The sequence below is a fragment of the Lissotriton vulgaris genome, chromosome 12, assembly GCF_964263255.1.
Source record: "Lissotriton vulgaris chromosome 12, aLisVul1.2, whole genome shotgun sequence".
Classification (NCBI taxonomy): domain Eukaryota; kingdom Metazoa; phylum Chordata; class Amphibia; order Caudata; family Salamandridae; genus Lissotriton; species Lissotriton vulgaris.
In genome coordinates, this window is record NC_141700.1 from 69321853 (window position 1) to 69339337 (window position 17485).

Consider the following 17485-nt stretch of genomic DNA (forward strand, 5'->3'; position numbering starts at 1 on the left):
GGGACACCATCCACATCACGACCAACACCGACGACACCCTGACTACCGCCGAACACCTACACTTCCAGATCCGCACCGACCCGAAGACCACCCTCAGAGGCACCCTGATCTACCGACCCCCGGGACCACGCACACAATTCAGCAAGGACATCGCCGACTTCATCAGCCCGCATGCCCTCCCCTCCGCTGACTACATCCTCCTGGGGGACCTCAACTTCCACCTGGAGAACAACAACGACCGCAACACCATCACCCTGCTCGACAACCTCTACAACCTCGGACTCAAGCAGCTGGTGTCCACCCCCACCCACCTCGCCGGACACACACTCGACGCTGTCTTCTCATCTAGCAAAGACATCGCCTTCAGCCACGCCACTGGACTCCACTGGACGGACCACAGCTGCGTCCACTTCACCTTCAGAAAAACGACGATCCACCACCACCAGCAACAGGTTGCTCGAAGAAGCTGGAACAAGATCACAGCCGACCAGCTCGCCGCCTCCCTGAGCCAGCACCCTCCCGCCAGCTCAGCGAACCCCAGCCAGGCCGCCGACAACCTCACAAAGTGGATCAGCAACTGCGCGGACGAATTCGCCCCACTGAGGACCCCGCCCAGCAGACCCGGCAGCAAGAAGGCCCCATGGTTCACCGACGAACTCAAGAGCTCCAAGAAGAACTGCCGAGCCCTCGAGAAAGCCTGGAGAAGGGAACCAACACCGGACAACATGACCACCCTCAAGCTTGCCACCCGGAAGCACCACCAACTGATCCGCGCCACCAAGAAAACCGCATTCAAGGACCGGCTGGACAACAACGCACACAACTGCAAGGAACTCTTCAACATCGTGAAAGAGCTCTCCAACCCCAACGCCGGAATCAACGGCATCACCCCATCGCAAGACCTCTGCAATTCCCTCGCCTCCTACTTCCACAACAAGATCGCGGACATACACAACAGCTTCAGCACTCAACCGACGCACGCCACAACCGAACCACCGCCCCCCACCACCACCCTCCGCGCCTGGACTCCGATCAGCACCGAAGACACCGTCCGCATGATGAACTCCATCCACTCCGGATCTCCGACCGACCCCTGCCCTCACCAAGTCTTCAACAAGGCCGACGCTGTCATCGCACCCCACCTGCTGGACATCATCAACACCTCCTTCGACACCGCCACCTTCCCGGAGAGCTGGAAGCACGCCGAACTCAGCGCCCTACTCAAGAAACCTACAGCGGACCCCACCGAACTCAAGAATTACCACCCCATCTCGCTCCTCCCGTTTCCAGCCAAAGTCATCGAGAAGATCGTCAACAAACAGCTGGCCGCCTTCCTCGAGACAAATGGATCCCTCGACCCCTCACAGTCTGGCTTCCGAGCCAACCACAGCACCGAGACCGCCCTCATCGCTGCCACCGATGATATCCGAGCCCTGATGGACAACGGAGAAACAGCGGCCCTCATCCTTCTAGACCTCTCCGCGGCATTCGACACTGTCTGCCACCGCACCCTAGTGGAGCGCCTCAGTAACGTCGGAATCCAGGAGAAGGCACTGGAATGGATCATCTCCTTCCTCGACGGAAGAACACAGAGAGTCCGTCTACCACCGTACAAGTCAGAGGCCACCAAAGTCATCTGCTTGCCAGTGCTGAGGAACTTACTTTTCAAACCAACTAAAGAAAACAGCATACATGAAAAATAGCATGGACACTTGCTTTATGCAACTTTTGCTTTTAATTTTTCTGAAGACTATTTTAGTTTTTAGTCATTTTTAGTTTTGTGCATGGGAATACAAAAAAGGTTTATGTACATTTATATACAAACATGAATAAGACAAATTGGTATGTACAATAAATCAAACAAACTCACAAACAACACATTCTTGGCCATCCATTCATACTACTCCACATCCATACTGGTCCCGGTGTCAAAAGAACCTATATATACAAAGCATGAAGAGTCTTTTTTGTCGTTTTTTACAATTGTGTTCCAGCACCTCCCTCTCCCCTTCATTTGGAATACAATTGTCTGCATTTACGGTTGGAGCCATGACCCAGCAATAGAGGTAGGCTGAGGGAAGCTAGACAGCGAATAAGGTGTTCATCTCTTAGAACATAAGATTTATGATTGTTTCCTTTTTCTTTGTAGTTACTTTTTGGTCCTGAGGAGAACCCTGGCACTCTCAGGGTTCGAAACGCGTCGACCGACCCGGTCCCGGGTCAGCCCTTTGAATTTATATTGAAATTGTCTCGACAATCGACTGAAAGACTATTTGCTTTCCTTTTCAACTTTTACGAACAATTGTAAAAAACGACAAAAAAGACTCTTCATGCTTTGTATATATAGGTTCTTTTGACACCGGGACCAGTATGGATGTGGAGTAGTATGAATGGATGGCCAAGAATGTGTTGTTTGTGAGTTTGTTTGATTTATTGTACATACCAATTTGTCTTATTCATGTTTGTATATAAATGTACATAAACCTTTTTTGTATTCCCATGCACAAAACTAAAAATGACTAAAAACTAAAATAGTCTTCAGAAAAATTAAAAGCAAAAGTTGCAATTCATAAAGCAAGTGTCCATGCTATTATTCATGTATGCTGTTTTCTTTAGTTGGTTTTGAAAAGTAAGTTCCTCAGCACTGGCAAGTGTATTGTTTCTTCAGTTTATATTGGCTCAGCCTTGCTGAGTTTAGGAGTCAAGACCGTTTTTGTTTTCTAACCAAAGTCATCTGCGGCGTCCCTCAAGGATCCTCGCTGAGCCCCAGCCTCTTCAACGTCTACATGAGCCCCCTCGCAGCCATCGCACGCCAACACAACCTCAACATCATCTCCTACGCTGACGACACCCAGCTGATCCTCTCCCTGACCAACGACCCCGCTGCCGCCAGAGCCAACCTTCACGAAGGGATGAAAGACGTAGCCGAGTGGATGACGACCAGCCGCCTGAAACTGAACTCAGACAAGACGGAAGTCCTCATCCTGGGCCCCTCGCCCTCCGCCTGGGACGACTCCTGGTGGCCCCCCGCCCTGGGCACCGCACCCAAACCGACAGACCACGCACGCAACCTGGGCTTCATCCTGGACTCCTCCCTCACCATGACCAGACAAGTCAACGCCGTCTCCTCGTCATGCTTCAACATCCTGCGCATGCTACGGAAGATCTTCCGGTGGATCCCCACCGAGACCAGGAAGACGGTCACCCAGGCCCTCGTCACCAGCCGTTTGGACTACGGCAACGCCCTCTACGCTGGAACCACCGCCAAGCTCCAGAAGAGACTCCAGCGGATCCAGAACGCCTCAGCCAGACTCATCCTCGACATCCCACGACACAGCCACATCTCCGGACATCTGAGAGACCTGCACTGGCTCCCCGTCAACAAAAGAATCACCTTCCGTCTCCTCACCCACGCACACAAAGCCCTACACGATCAAGGCCCGAGCTACCTCAACAACCGCATCAACTTCTACGTTCCCAAACGCCATCTCCAATCAGCCAGTCACGCCCTCGCCGCCGTCCCCCGCATCCGAAGAACGACAACAGGAGGAAGGTCCTTCTCCTACCTGGCCGCCAAGACCTGGAACTCCCTCCCGACCGACCTGCGCCTGACCCAAGACCACCTCTCCTTCAGGAAGAAGCTCAAGACCTGGCTGTTCGAGCAGTAGCAGCACCCCCCCCCCCCCCCCCCCAGCGCCTTGAGACCCTCCGGGTAAGTAGTGCGCTCTATAAATATCTTTGATTGATTGATTGATTGAACCAATGCTTTACGCGCTTGGCCAATCATCGTTTCCTTTGGTTATCAAAAAAAAACATTTTGGTTCTTGTGGCACTTCCATACCCACCCCCTCTGTCATTGCCTCGGCTATGTTCCGTCAGTCCACCTGCAGGATTGGGCATTCTTACACTAGATGATAGAAGGACCCCTCGCACCCGCGTCCCCTATGACACAACGTGTTTTCGCTGCACCCCATTCGGTGGAGCTCTGTCCCTGGATTCATATTGTTATGATTTTTCGACAGTTGTTTATAAAAATATTCAAACCGAAAATTGCATTTCATCAGTTACTCGGTGCAAATTCGCCCATAGTTGAATTCAGGCATTAGAAAACACGAGTCGGCGCGGGGAAGTAGCCCCTCTTGCGCCAGGACCACTGAAGGCCCTTCGGGGGTCTAGTTCTGACTTGTGTGTCACAGTTAAGCATTGCAACAATGCACAGTTGTTCATTTATGACCAAGATAGAGGCTTCGCAGCGCAGTGGCAGCAAATGTAATGCTCTCTGCCTTCCATCCCCTCGAGGCTCATTTAAAGTGGGGAATCGAAGCACAGCTTAATTTCACTGCTATGAAGCAGCAGAAGTGAGGTATATTAGGTAATAATATTATAATGTCTTATTCTATACGGGTATTATATAGAATAGTGATATGAGTAGTATATCCACCTGCTGAGTATGCTCAAACGTTGCTAGTGGTACACAAGCCGCAGAAGCATGCTCACTTCTCACAAGTTCTTAGAGACTCCACGGGTTGGTCACTGAGCAGAGCCAGGCCCATCAGAAAGGAGTCAGGTCCCCCAGGCCCTGCGCTTTTTTTGAAGGTCCCTAATTTACATGGCAAATATTTATTTATAGATTTTAGAGCAAATCTGGTCTCTTTATTAACGAAGAGGCAGTGACATGGCTAAGGCATCTAGATGGCACCAGATGCTGGTTTTGCCACACTTTCACTGTCCCTACGGGTCACTTTGTCTAAACTACAAAAAGGCCCCATTTCACTTGAATGACCCCAGCCCCACAGAAGCTTCTGACATGCCTGAACAGCACATCCAGTTCAAGTGGCTGTCTTGTAAATACAGTCTTATTTAACATGGAATGATCTGAGCTTCCTTTGCTTCTTGACAAGTATGTGCCCTCACAGAACCCGAGTTCATTAAATCTCTCCACTTTTAAGATCCCTCTTTTATTCAGGTAGCTTGCTGAAGGACATTCCTTTAGCAACTCACCCCAAAGCTCTGGAACAAGTTACCGAGCAGTTATTCAAAACACTTCGGTTTCCACAGGGCCCTAAGAACACATCTCTTTTGTTCCCCTGTCTCCTGTGTCTTAGTAGTATCTCCCTGCGGTTTTTCTTCCCAGTACTCTTCTATGCTGATCGTATCAGCGCCAGAAACCAGGAGTTGGTAGTGATGCATGTTATCTAAACTATATAAATAAAAATGTAAATGTTCGTTTGTTCAAAATTGTAAATCTCCGAAAGTTCTTCACCGATAGCTTTGAAATTTTGACACATCGTTGGATTCGAATACACACGTTTTTATATACTTAATTTCATTTTCATAACTTTATTTCGGTCATAGACCATAAAAGTGCAGATAAAATACATACAGAGCACAGTAGTAAAATCCATAAATATAAACAGTTGGAATAGACGATAAAAAGTTATTAAACAGTAGTTATCATAAAGGGCTCTGGTTAAAAGAATTGTATATCAAAAAGAGAACAAGGAAGAGGGAATGCAATTAATTCAAGTTATTTGCATTCAACCTTAGACAAAGCCTTTCCTTCTGCGCCACATACCATGTAAGAAGCGGGAAACCGCAAAGACAATGAGGGGGGAGGTATCATATGTTAAAACCCTACACGCCTGCACACATTGCCTGAGTCCCAAGTTTCTGCATAGGGGGATCAGCCAACATTTTCGTATTTTACTGAACGCCGGGCAGAAGACCTTAACATGCACAACTTCTTCTCGGGTACAGTTACAAGCTGGGCAAGTTCCCTCATCAATGCTGGCCCATTTAGAAGTAAACGCCCTAATGGGTAGGGAGCAGTGTCTCAGTTGGGTGTATAATTTCCTTGCGAGGGGAGGTTGCACTAGATCTTAAAATTCCTCCCTCTGGGAATCAACTTTTACCAACAGGAACGCAGCAGAGAGCCTGACCAGAGTTGTCGAGCACTGTAGTGCGTGGGTGTTTTGATACCTCACATAGGCCAGCAACTCTGACCTAGGTATCCTTGGGCAGCTCAACTCGGGGGTCTCCCATAGCTGGGGCAAACCAGCGTAACAGGAAAGAACCTTGATATGGGATAACCAGGGAATGTTTTTGTTCTTTATTTGTCCCCAAACCTCAAGAAATTCCGCTCCATAGGCTGAGAGCTCGGGTACAGACCAGAGCCTTCTCCAGTAGAGCAGAGGTTGTGCGGTTACCAAATCCTTAATGGACTCCAGACCCAAATCTAGTTGCAGGGGTGTAAGCGGTGTACTTTGAGGTAGACCCACCAAATTTCTCATAAAGGACTGCTCAACCTTTAGGAGGCTCAGTGTATTCTTGTGTCCCCAGAGTTCTGCGCCATATACGGCTGCTGTCCTGGCCTGGAGTCTATATATCTCGAGGACAGGGGCAACAGGTTTAAAAACCGATGTTTTGTGGAGTTTACCAATACCCCCTATAATCTGTGAGAGTCTCAGGGCAGATTTAGATATTTGATGGCCCCAATCAAAGTCCTCTGTCAACGTGACAGCAAGGTAGACAAAGGTTTTCACCCGTTCAAGGGGGATGGTGTTCAGAACAGGGTTAGGGCGGGTGTGCCTCGGGGGATTGAAGATCATAAACTTCGTTTTCTCCAAGTTTACCTCCAATCCCCACGAGCCACAGAAAATGACAAGCCCGTCCAAAACCCGCTGGATGCCCGTTGATGTTCGGGATAGCAGCAAAGTGTCATCCACGAACATCAGAGCGGGCACCCGACCAGTAACTAACCGAGGAGCGTCGTTATCCTTGACACCATTTAAGGCATCCACCAGGCCATTGATGTAAAGGCTGAATAGTGTTGGAGCCAGGACGCACCCCTGGCGAAAACCCCTAGATACAGGGAAACGGGCCGAAATGTCCCCATTCCTTCCACACCTAACCTGGGCATAATTCCCTGCATGGAATCTAATCAAGACGTCGAGTAAATACGACGGGAGACCCAATTCTTCCAACACCTTCCACAATCTTTCCCTGGGCACAAGATCGAATTCGGCCCGCAGGTCCACAAAAACAAGGTAGAGGCTGCCACCCTCTACTCTTGCAGTTTTCCAGAATAGGACCTGGAGCCTAAAGATTTGGTCCAGGGTCGAGATGCCAGATCTAAAACCGGCCTGGAGAATAGTCAGTATTTCATGTTCCTGCATCCATCCCTGTATCCTGTCCAATATGATCCTACCCATTAGTTTTTGAGTTGTATCTATAAGGCTAATGGGCCTATAATTGGATGGGGTTAGTGGGGAGCCCTTTTTATAGATGGGGACGATCTCAGCTTCCAACCAGGTGTCCAGTAGGTCAGACCCCCTAAGGACCGCATTGAACAGGATTAAAAGGTAGGGTGCCCAGATTTTAGGGTGGGAGCGAAACAGGTCACCTGGCAATCTATCAAGGCCTGGGGCTTTGTTTGGGAGAAGTCTTTCAATGGCAGATTCCACTTCCTTAAGTGAAATACCCTCTCCGATTTCAGTGGGGGTCGCCTCCCGATTTTCCAGGTGGTCCGTACGTGATCCCGCGCCCACGACTCCCAGTGATCGAGACTCATGTGGGAGGTCTAGGGTCGGGAATGACGGGAGGGCCGTGGCCCCATCTAGCATCTGATCCAGACCTAGGGTCACATGATCGTCACACTCAGGACTTGTGTAGAGTTCTCTGAAATGTGTCTCCCACACTGAGGGAGCAATGTTCGGGGAAATAGCCTCACCTCCCCCTCTTACACCTGAGTTAACTATGGTCCAAAACGACTTGGCATCCTTGGAGAGGAGTGCAGATCTCAGCTCTTCCCACCTCGTTTCCTCCCACTCTCTCTTACCCTTGATGATTACCTTTTTGTAGAGCAGTCTAGATGACCTAATTTTTACGCTGTCTTTGGATTTAACTGCTATGAGGAGATCCCTTTTTGACTTCTTGCAGGTATCATCAAACCAGGGGTGTGTCTTATCCCCATGCCGTTTATTTCAACTCACTGGGTAAAACACATCCCCAAGTGCCACAGCTAGCTGCCTATGTATTTCAACGGCTTGTCGGATAAGGACCGAATCACCCATCTCGATGATCCGAGGAACAGCGATCTGGTATATTTTAGCAAGCCTACTAGGGGAATCCAGGAAATAGGGCCATTTAACCCTTCGCCTGTTGTTCGTTAGCATTCGGGGTACGTCCACAATATTGGGGTTAGGCTCGGGGTTTGTTAGTTCAAAGGACCCAGGCTTGAGAGTTAGGACTAAGGCATTATGATCGCTATCTTACATCAGTAAGACCGCAAATTCTTTCAGGCTGTCCCAGTCTTTTGTTTCCATCATAACATAGTCAATGGTGGAGGTTTGGTCTGTCCTATTGAATGTAGCTACCCCTGGGCGATCAGGGTCCAACCTCCCATTGCACGCCAGCAGAGACGTTGCAAGGGAGAAAGACTTTATTTGAAGGACCAGCAGGGTCCATGCCCTGACCGGAAGGATCTTGGGGTCGGGAATATGCCAAAACAAATCTTCTTCATCCTGGTCACACACCTCAGGACTACCCAAAGGCTCGAATTGGCAATTAAAATCACCTCCGAGAATTATCGCGATTGAGGGGTCTAGTGCCTGGATGAAGATGTCCAGTGCTTTAATTGTACTCGATTCCTGCCCATTCTTAACTGGCCTCGAATAAATGTTAATTATGGCTACTTTAGGCTTATTTTGAGGTGATAGTAGCACACATTGGACATCTGGGGAATTTGTTTGTAGTTGAGTGGCCTGGGTGCCCAAATGAGTGCCTATCCATATCGATAGACCACCCGATGGGCGGCCTCTACCCCTAGATGTTGCCAGGATATCGAAAGTTGCATAGCCGGGACTCGTACTCCCCTCAAGTGCCCAAGTCTCCTGCATCATGCAGATATCATGTGCTGACATAAAGGAGACCCACTCTGGTGTGAGCAGTTTATTTTTCAACCCGGCTATATTCCAAGAGAGGATTTTTAGACATCCTTCCACTGCCTCAGCGGTTCCTTGTAGTTCCCCTGGTCCATTTGTAGAGGGACTATCGCTAATAGGAGTCTTTGGCCGGGTATTTTCATCCCTTTTTTCCCGGCTGGATATGTCCCATTTGTCTTTACTGGCTACCTCACTAGAAAAAGACCGGGCCCCCTGTTGGAACTCCGGTTCCCCCGTTTCTCCACTTCCCTCCCTCATCACAGTGTAGGGCATTGTACCTTCTCCAGAGGAGGTAGTAGGATCGCATTCCTTCAATACAGTTCCTTTGGTAAACTCTCCATTTACAATTTGTAGTGGTGAGTTACCATTCAATAGGAGTCAATCCACTTCCTCCAACACACTAAACCTGTTCCTGTAAGCTAACATTGGGAGTGCGAACTTGTGTAAATGTGTGCCCTCCTTGGCTGTTCACCACTGCTGCATTCTGTTTGTTGGATCCCAATATCCCTCGCTGTGATGAACACTTTTAGTATAGGGTAATCTCGGGTGTTGAACAGGGTAGAAGTGGGACAAATGTAGTGGGTGGATTTGGCTGTTAGTTCTACTTGGAGGCATGTTACAAATGTAATCCACAGCTAAGGTTTCCCTAAAATTAATTACTACAGTATCCCCTACCATTGTTTTAGGACCCCTCCCGATCGATGCCATTCTTCTAACAACAAGCATTTCCCCAGAAACGTTTGGAGGCAATGGCCTATTTACATTTAGCCATTGAATGCACTTGTTTTTTAGATCGGTGTGGTCTTCTCTTTTGCCCTCACTTAAAGGCGGAACTCCTGTGAGTACTACAACGTAGGCTAGGGATTCTGGCGGTAAGTTTATAGTTGGCAATTCAACTGGGGTGACTTTAGGTGGTATATTTCTGTTCCCTGACTCGCTATTTTTACTCCCAATTATACCCTCCTTAGGGCTAGATCTAGATTTATCAGTGTTAGGAATAGAGTTTTTAACAACCTGATTGGTTTGACCATGTACGTTATTAATGAGGGGGGGGAGTCGGAGCGCCTGGAGGCTCCGTGATAGTTGGTGGAGCTCTTGCATTTTTGTTCTGCGTGGAACAGTTTTTTGGTGACGCTACCCTTTCACTGAGTATATTTTTGGGTGTGCCACCAGACTCGGGAGGAGCAAGGTTCCCCGAAGAATTTACGGGGTTGTCTGTCCCTACACCCATATTGTTAAGAGTTGAGGCTAATCTATCTAGCTTAGATACCAAAGGATTGATATGGGTAACAATAGTTTGCTCCAGACAGGCCTGTAAATCAGCCACCAAATTTGTTACCCAACACGGTACTCCTAGCGTCAATTGCGGGGTGTTATGAGTTGGTGTTACAAGGTTATGGTTAGCCAGATTCTTTTTACCCATTTTTTTTGGTAATCTTTCCTTTTTGTTTCTGGGGCACGGTTTGTTTACAGCAGGGATTTCCAAGGGAAGGGGGGAATTCAAAGCAAGGGAGTGAGCTTCAATATCTATGGGGGCCTCTACAGGAGCCTGGGCACAGGGCAGCTCCGCGAAAGAAGATGTTAAGTAGGAGCTTGAATCAGGGGCATTGATTTCAATTACTGAATAGTCCCCTCCTTGGTGGGGGAGACATACCGTGGGAGTGATTGATAATCTTCTTTCTGTATTTTCAATTGCAGTAGCTACAACACCGATATTTTTTTGCAACATCTTATCAATTGCCGTTAAACTAGGTAGAGGTTGCGGTGTAGCCGCCTGTAGCCTAGTATTTGGGGCAAGATACAGCTGGTTTTTGTTTTTTACCCAAATGACTCATTTTTGTAAATGAGTAGTGTTTAAGTAATACCCCCGTCCTAGTTAGTTATTACTCCCTCCTGGCTACGGAATGGATAAATATTTGAACAGTATTGGCCAGGACGTATTAGGTCCGTATAAAAGTACCTTTGGTATATTGTCCGATCTTCATTGATGACCACGGGAAATGAAAGGGGGGTAGCTCGTCCCGTCCTCTTCCGTTCACTGATGGCCACAGACGGTCCCGCCCTTGTCCCGGGCTTCTCCCGGCGACGCCCGCGCGCGTCCCGCGACGCGGGGCACTGCGCTGGTTTTTAACGCCTCCTGGCGCTGCTGGCAGCGTGTGTTCTGCGCCGCGCCGCTGGGGCTGCCGGGAGTTGTGGTCCCGGGGCGGCGGCGGCGCTAATGCTGGTTCCTGGTGACTCTCGGCGGTGGCGGCAACAAGGTAAGCCCCCCGGTGGTATCCTGCAAAGCTCCCCCGCTCTGCCGGGCACTGCGCTGGTTTTTAACGCCTCCTGGCGCTGCTGGCCGTGTGTGTTGTGCGCCTCGCCACTGGGACTGCCGGGAGTTGTGGTCCCGGGGCGGCGGCGGCGCTAATGCTGGTTCCTGGTGACTCTCGGCAGTGGCGGCAACAAGGTAAGCCCCCCGGTGGTATCCTGCAAATCTCCCCCGCTCTGCCGGGCACTGCGCTGGTTTTTAACGCCTCCTGGCGCTGCTGGCCGCGTGTGTTGTGCGCCTCGCCGCTGGGACTGCCGGGAGTTGTGGTCCCGGGGCGGCGGCAGTGCTAATGCTGGTTCCTGGTGACTCTCGGCGGTGGAGGCAACAAGGTAAGCCCCCCGGTGGTATCCTGCAAATCTCCCCCGCTCTGCCGGGCACTGCGTTGGTTTTTAACGCCTCCTGGCGCTGCTGGCCGCGTGTGTTGTGCGCCGCGCCGCTGGGGCTGCCGGGAGTTGTGGTCCCGGGGCGGCGGCGGCGCTAATGCTGGTTCCTGGTGACTCTCGGCGGTGGCGGCAACAAGGTAAGTCCCCCGGTGGTATCCTGCAAAGCTTTTATATACACAACGTTGGATTCGAATACTCATGTGTCCAATACGCGCGTGTTTTTAATCGAAAGCCAGAACAGACACATACAAATGTCAATGTTCGTTTGTTCAAAATCTTAAATCTCCGAAAGTTCTTCACCGATTGCTTTGAAATTTTGACACAATGTTGGATTTGATTAAGCGCATGTTTATATATACACAACGTTGGATTCCAATACCCCTGTATCCAATACTCGCGTGTTTTTAACCGAAAGGCCAAACAGACCCTATCGATTTGGTTGCTGCGCAACAACTACAAGGGACGCATAGAGACAATAGTCTACATATATTAGGATGGACAGTTGGTGTCAGGATGGCAGACCGGGAAGTGGGAGGAGTTGGTTCACTTTGCAACATTAAGAAAGGACGCATAGAGACAATAGTCTACATATATTAGGATGGACTGTTGGTGTCAGGACGGCAGACTGGGGAGTGGATGGAGGGAGAGGGGAGGAGTTGGTTCACTCTGCAACTTTAGCGCGTGTTTATATATACACAACGTTGGATTTGAATACGCGTGTGTACAATATGCGCGTGTTTTTAATCGAAAGGCCGAACAGACTCTATCGATTTAAATGCTGTGCAACAACTACAAGGGACGCATAGAGACAATAGTCACAAAAAAATATTGTATACCCCCAAGCATTGTGAAATTAAACATATTAGAAACGTGCGCTCACTCTTTTCTTTCTCTTCCATTTAACCAGGCTGAGCCACAGCAACGCTTGGCCGGGTACAGCTAGTAAACAATAAATAATTTTGTGTACCCATTTGTGTAGAAAACCTACAACCGAGCATTCTCCGGATTTGCTCCTAGAATCTGGAACTTCCTGCCTGCTGAAATCAGATTGATCACTTCAATCACTGCATCCAAAAAAGAAGTCAAACTGCTTTTAATGAACAAATCTCTACCCTGAACCCACTGACTCATTCTCTGGATACTGATTTGAAGCAGTATTCAACCAGGGATTGCACTCACTGTCTGAGTCCTGGTTTATAACTCACTGTCCCACTCCTGTTTTGCAACGGACAGTGTCAGCGTTTATGTTTCTTGGTTATCTATTTTCTACTTTTTTTTGTAAACAACATTTTTATTGTTTTTGTTACATGCAACCAGGTGGCTGGTATCATTGAGACAAATATACACTCAGTGTGAACAGTTCAGAGAACAATAACCTTGCATATGACCTTCTGTTACTGCAGACTCCAGGCTCTAGACCCCTCTGATAGGCAATCGGAAACAGTCGATGTGATAATATTATTATGACCAACAAAGCATCATCACATGTATCTAAAGCCTCAGTATCCAGATGCAGCTCCACCTACATTGTTAACCAACATCCCCTCTTACACACCTCCCCCGGGCGTGCCATGGCTAGGCCGCTTACCAATTAGAAGCCAGTGATCCAGCTTTTCTCTCACCATGCAAGTAAGATGGTAACCACGGGTTCACCCTATATGTTCATTGCTCAAGTTTCAATATCTGTTGTGCGCTCAGTTGTGAGGTCGAGCTATTTCTTCTTAATGTAGGAATTCATCCCAATGCCCAAGGTGGTATCTATGTAATCAAGGAGTTCCCCAGGGTTCGTCAGTTGGGGTGCAGTTCACGTTTTAATTTCTCCAACAGTGTTCCCCATGCCCTGGCCCCCTCTAGTGAACCCTGACCCCACCTGGCGTTTCTGAGTCTTAATTGCTTCCTCATAGTTCGACCAGTGTAGGACCTCCGCAGCTTTCGACACTCGGTCCCCTTTGCATTTTCCAGTTCCGGGTTATCTCTCTTTTAGCCAGTAGAAGCGCCAGGTTTTGAAATCCAATCGTAACTTTAGTTTTGGGGGTATGTGGGAACCAGTGGAGGAGACAGTGTTTTGGTGTGCAGTAAACCTCCCTGTCTAGCACCTCGGTCAAAGTATCTGTGACCGTTTTCCAAAAATCACCCAGGTCCGTACAACTGCAAAACATGTGAAGGAACTCTGCACAATGAGGGTCTTTAGCTTCCGTTGTCGCAAAGTATTGTTGTATCTGTTCCGGAGTGAGGTATGCCCTTGGTTTCTTTACAATGTAGACACTTTGGGGCAGATTTACAAACCCCTTGCGCTGCTTTTACGCCGCCGTTGCGTCACTTTTGTGACGCAGCGGCGGCGCAAAAGATGCACCATGGTGCGGGGTATTTACAACGTGACGCATCTCCCAGATGCGTCACGTTGCAAAGCCCTGCGCCATAAGAGGCGTACCATTGCAGGTCAGTTTGTGTCTTGCAATAGCCTTAGAGCTTGGTGCCACTGTACCTGCTGCACTAATGATGGCTATACCTATCGCCCCTTTACAGTGTATTTTGAACACGACCTGATATCCCACTGGATGCCCGTTCGACAGATCTAAACACTAGAGAAAGAGCAGTCAAAACCGCCAAGTGGTCACTTGTTAAACAGTAGCGAACTGCATGTTGGTACTTGTAGTTTCGTTGCAAAATGTCAGCCTGCAAATCGTCTCCGATTTAAAAGCGGGGACTGGTTGAAGTTGACACCCATGACATGGGGCCACTTGACGCCCGTGTTAAATTTCTCGCCTCTAGAATTTTTCCCATGGCTCACTCCCAGGGGGAAATGGTCTGCAATAGGTGAGCTCAACCCTCTGACTTAATCCCTTGTCCAGCGCGCCTCTGCAGATACCCCGTCCTGTGTGTGCCTCAGCTCTCTCTGCTGAGTGGTTCTGTCTGTTTATCTTGAGGGACAGACATCTCTGCACGGCGCTCCGTCTCCAAGCCCGCGAATAGGGTGACCAACTGGCATTGGTGCAATTCAGGACAGTGAGTGTACAAATTCAGGTCAAAGGGTCAAAATTCAGGACACAAATTCAGGACAGGAGGTCAAAATTCAGGACAAAACTTCAGGACAATAGGTACGTTTTAACACATCAGAGGTCGTGCAATAGTATATAAGTAAGCCCAGCCATTTCCAAACATATTCAACCGTTTGCAAACCTATCCATCATGTATCCTTCCATCTATCATTTCACTCATCCATCCCTTCATCCATCCCCTCATCCATCCTTTCACTCATCTCCATTATCCATCCACCCTTTTACCCTATCCATCTGTACATTTATCCATCCACTCCTCATCCCATCCATCCATTCACTCATCCATTCAGCCATTTACCCTTTCACAAATCCAGCCATCCTTTCAATTACTCATCCTTCCACCCATCCACTATTTTAGTCATCCATCCATCCTCCCTTTCTCTCTCCATCGACCCTTTCACTTAGCCATCCTTCCTTCCATCCATCCTTTCACCCACCCATCATCCATCCATCCATCTGTCCTTCCCCTCATCATCCATCCTTCCCCTTATCACCCATCCATCCTTTTCCCTCATCATCCATCCATCCTTTTCCCTCATCATCCATCCATCCTTCTACCCACCCACTCTTCGTCCATCCATCCTTCCCCTCATCATCCATCCATCCTTCCCCTCATCATTCATCGATCCATCCATCCTTTCACCCATCCCCTCATCATCCATCCATTCCCTCATCATCCATCCATCCATCCATCCACCCCCTCATCATCCATCCAGCCACCCTTCCCCTCTTCATCCATCCATCCACCCTTCCCCTCATCATCCATCCTTTCACCCACCCCCTCATCAACCATCCATCCATCCCCTCATCATCCATCCATCCATCCTTCCCCTCATCCATCCATCCTTCCCCTCCATCCATCCTTCTCCTCACCCATCATCCTTCCCCTCATCCATCTTTCCCCTCATCCATCATCCAGCTACCCTTCCACCCATACATCCAGCTATTTACATTTCCTCTCCATCCGTCCCCTCTCATCAATCCATCCATCCTCTCTCATTATCCATTTATTCAATCTTTCATTCATCCATTCACCCTTTCACGAATTCATCCAGCCATTCACCCATCCTTTCACTTACTTACTCACCGACCTTTCCATATTAATCTTGAGCTGAGCCCTTTTGAGAAGAGGCCCATCAAGAACTTCACCCTCGCTGCAGGGGCCGTTCCAGGACTGGGACAGAAGCCACCCAGGGCGGAGACAGGATCCACCACAGGGGGGGACAAGAGCCATCACAGGTGTAGGTGGACTGGAGCCACAACATGGGGGGACAGGAGCCATCACAGGCGGGGGATGGACTGGAGCCACCACATGGGGGGACAGGAGCCATCACTGAGGGGAGGGCAGGAGCCATCACAGGAGAGGGAACAGGATCCACCAGGGTGGGCATGCAGTATTCTAGTATCATCTTGGGCTCCTCGCCCCCTCCTTGCCAAGACAACGAGAAGACAGGCTCTCTGTCCAAAATGCCACCCCCCACTGTGATGTACAGTACTTACAGGAGATACTCTAAGAGAACTGATTGAACTGATTGTCCACCATACTTTGTTAATCAGTGTGGGTGCGATTGTGCCATTTCTTTATTTTCTTACATTATAGACTGCATGTTGAAGAACCGAGGTTTGCTTACAATTTAGTGAAAGTAATTACGCTCTGTGAAGAGAACCATGTGCTGCCTCGGTGTAATCAGGGGTGTAATCTGGCCGAGTCTCGGATGTTTGGGGCCCTGGGCAGAAATGGAATGTGCGAGCCCCCTCCAAATAGCAGAGACATGATGCATTCAGGGCTGTTTGCATGTGAATAGATGTCGCTGCTCCTGAGCCTGCAGCCCCTCCCTCTCAGTCACCTTCGCAGCGCCTCTTAACAGGTCAGCAAGGGCTGGAGGTGTCAGGGCTGCCCCCCCCCCCCCTCCTCTCAGTCACCTTCGAAGCACCTCTTAACAGGTCATCAAGGGCTGGAGGTGTGAGGGTTGCCACCCCGCTGTGCCTCTCCAATGCTGCTGAGTATCTTGGCTGCTAGCCCAATTCACAGGCGATAGCCACATAAAGCAGACCCCCCAGGATATAGCGAAAAATGCCGCGATTTCTACAAAAAATGCCGATTTCGCGGGCATTTTTGTAAAAATCGCGGCATTTTTTAAAAAGTGCCGATTTCGCGGCAAATCGCGAAATCGCGATATCCTGGAGGGTCTGGATAGTGAATCGTCCTCGTAAAGAGCTCCTATTGTGCTAACATCGGCTGTCCCCCATTCCCTCAGCCCACGCCACTCACCTCCCTGAGGGAGTTCAATAAGACATTCTAGTGGGATGTCCGATGCATAGGGGCGTTTAGTTTTCGATTTCTGTAAGCTCTGAATCCAGCACTTGTGCAGCACTTGGAACTCAGGGCTAACGTCTTTTCTCAGAGTAGCTAGCCACAACACTGTTCAAGAGACAACAGATGGAGATTAGGTATATGGCGGCCCAGGTGTTTTTAATAACATGGGGTGGTGATGGACAGAGTTTCCGAATTAAGCAGAATACTCTCACCCAGTCAAGAGATCAGGGCTTAATCCAACACCGTTTTTTAGCTCACTGCACCATCCCAGCTCAGAACCTGGCTATATGCAAATTAGTCTGTCCCTGGCCCAGTGCATCATGGGAATAGGGCAAACCAAACTACCAAGCCAATTCTTTCACTGGGAAAGAAACAAGCTACCGGGGACCGGTTTCTGGCATTTCAGCCGTCTTCGGCCCGGCTTGCTTGAATCCTGATGGTGCAATGAGCAAGGGACTCACGTCTGAGTATAC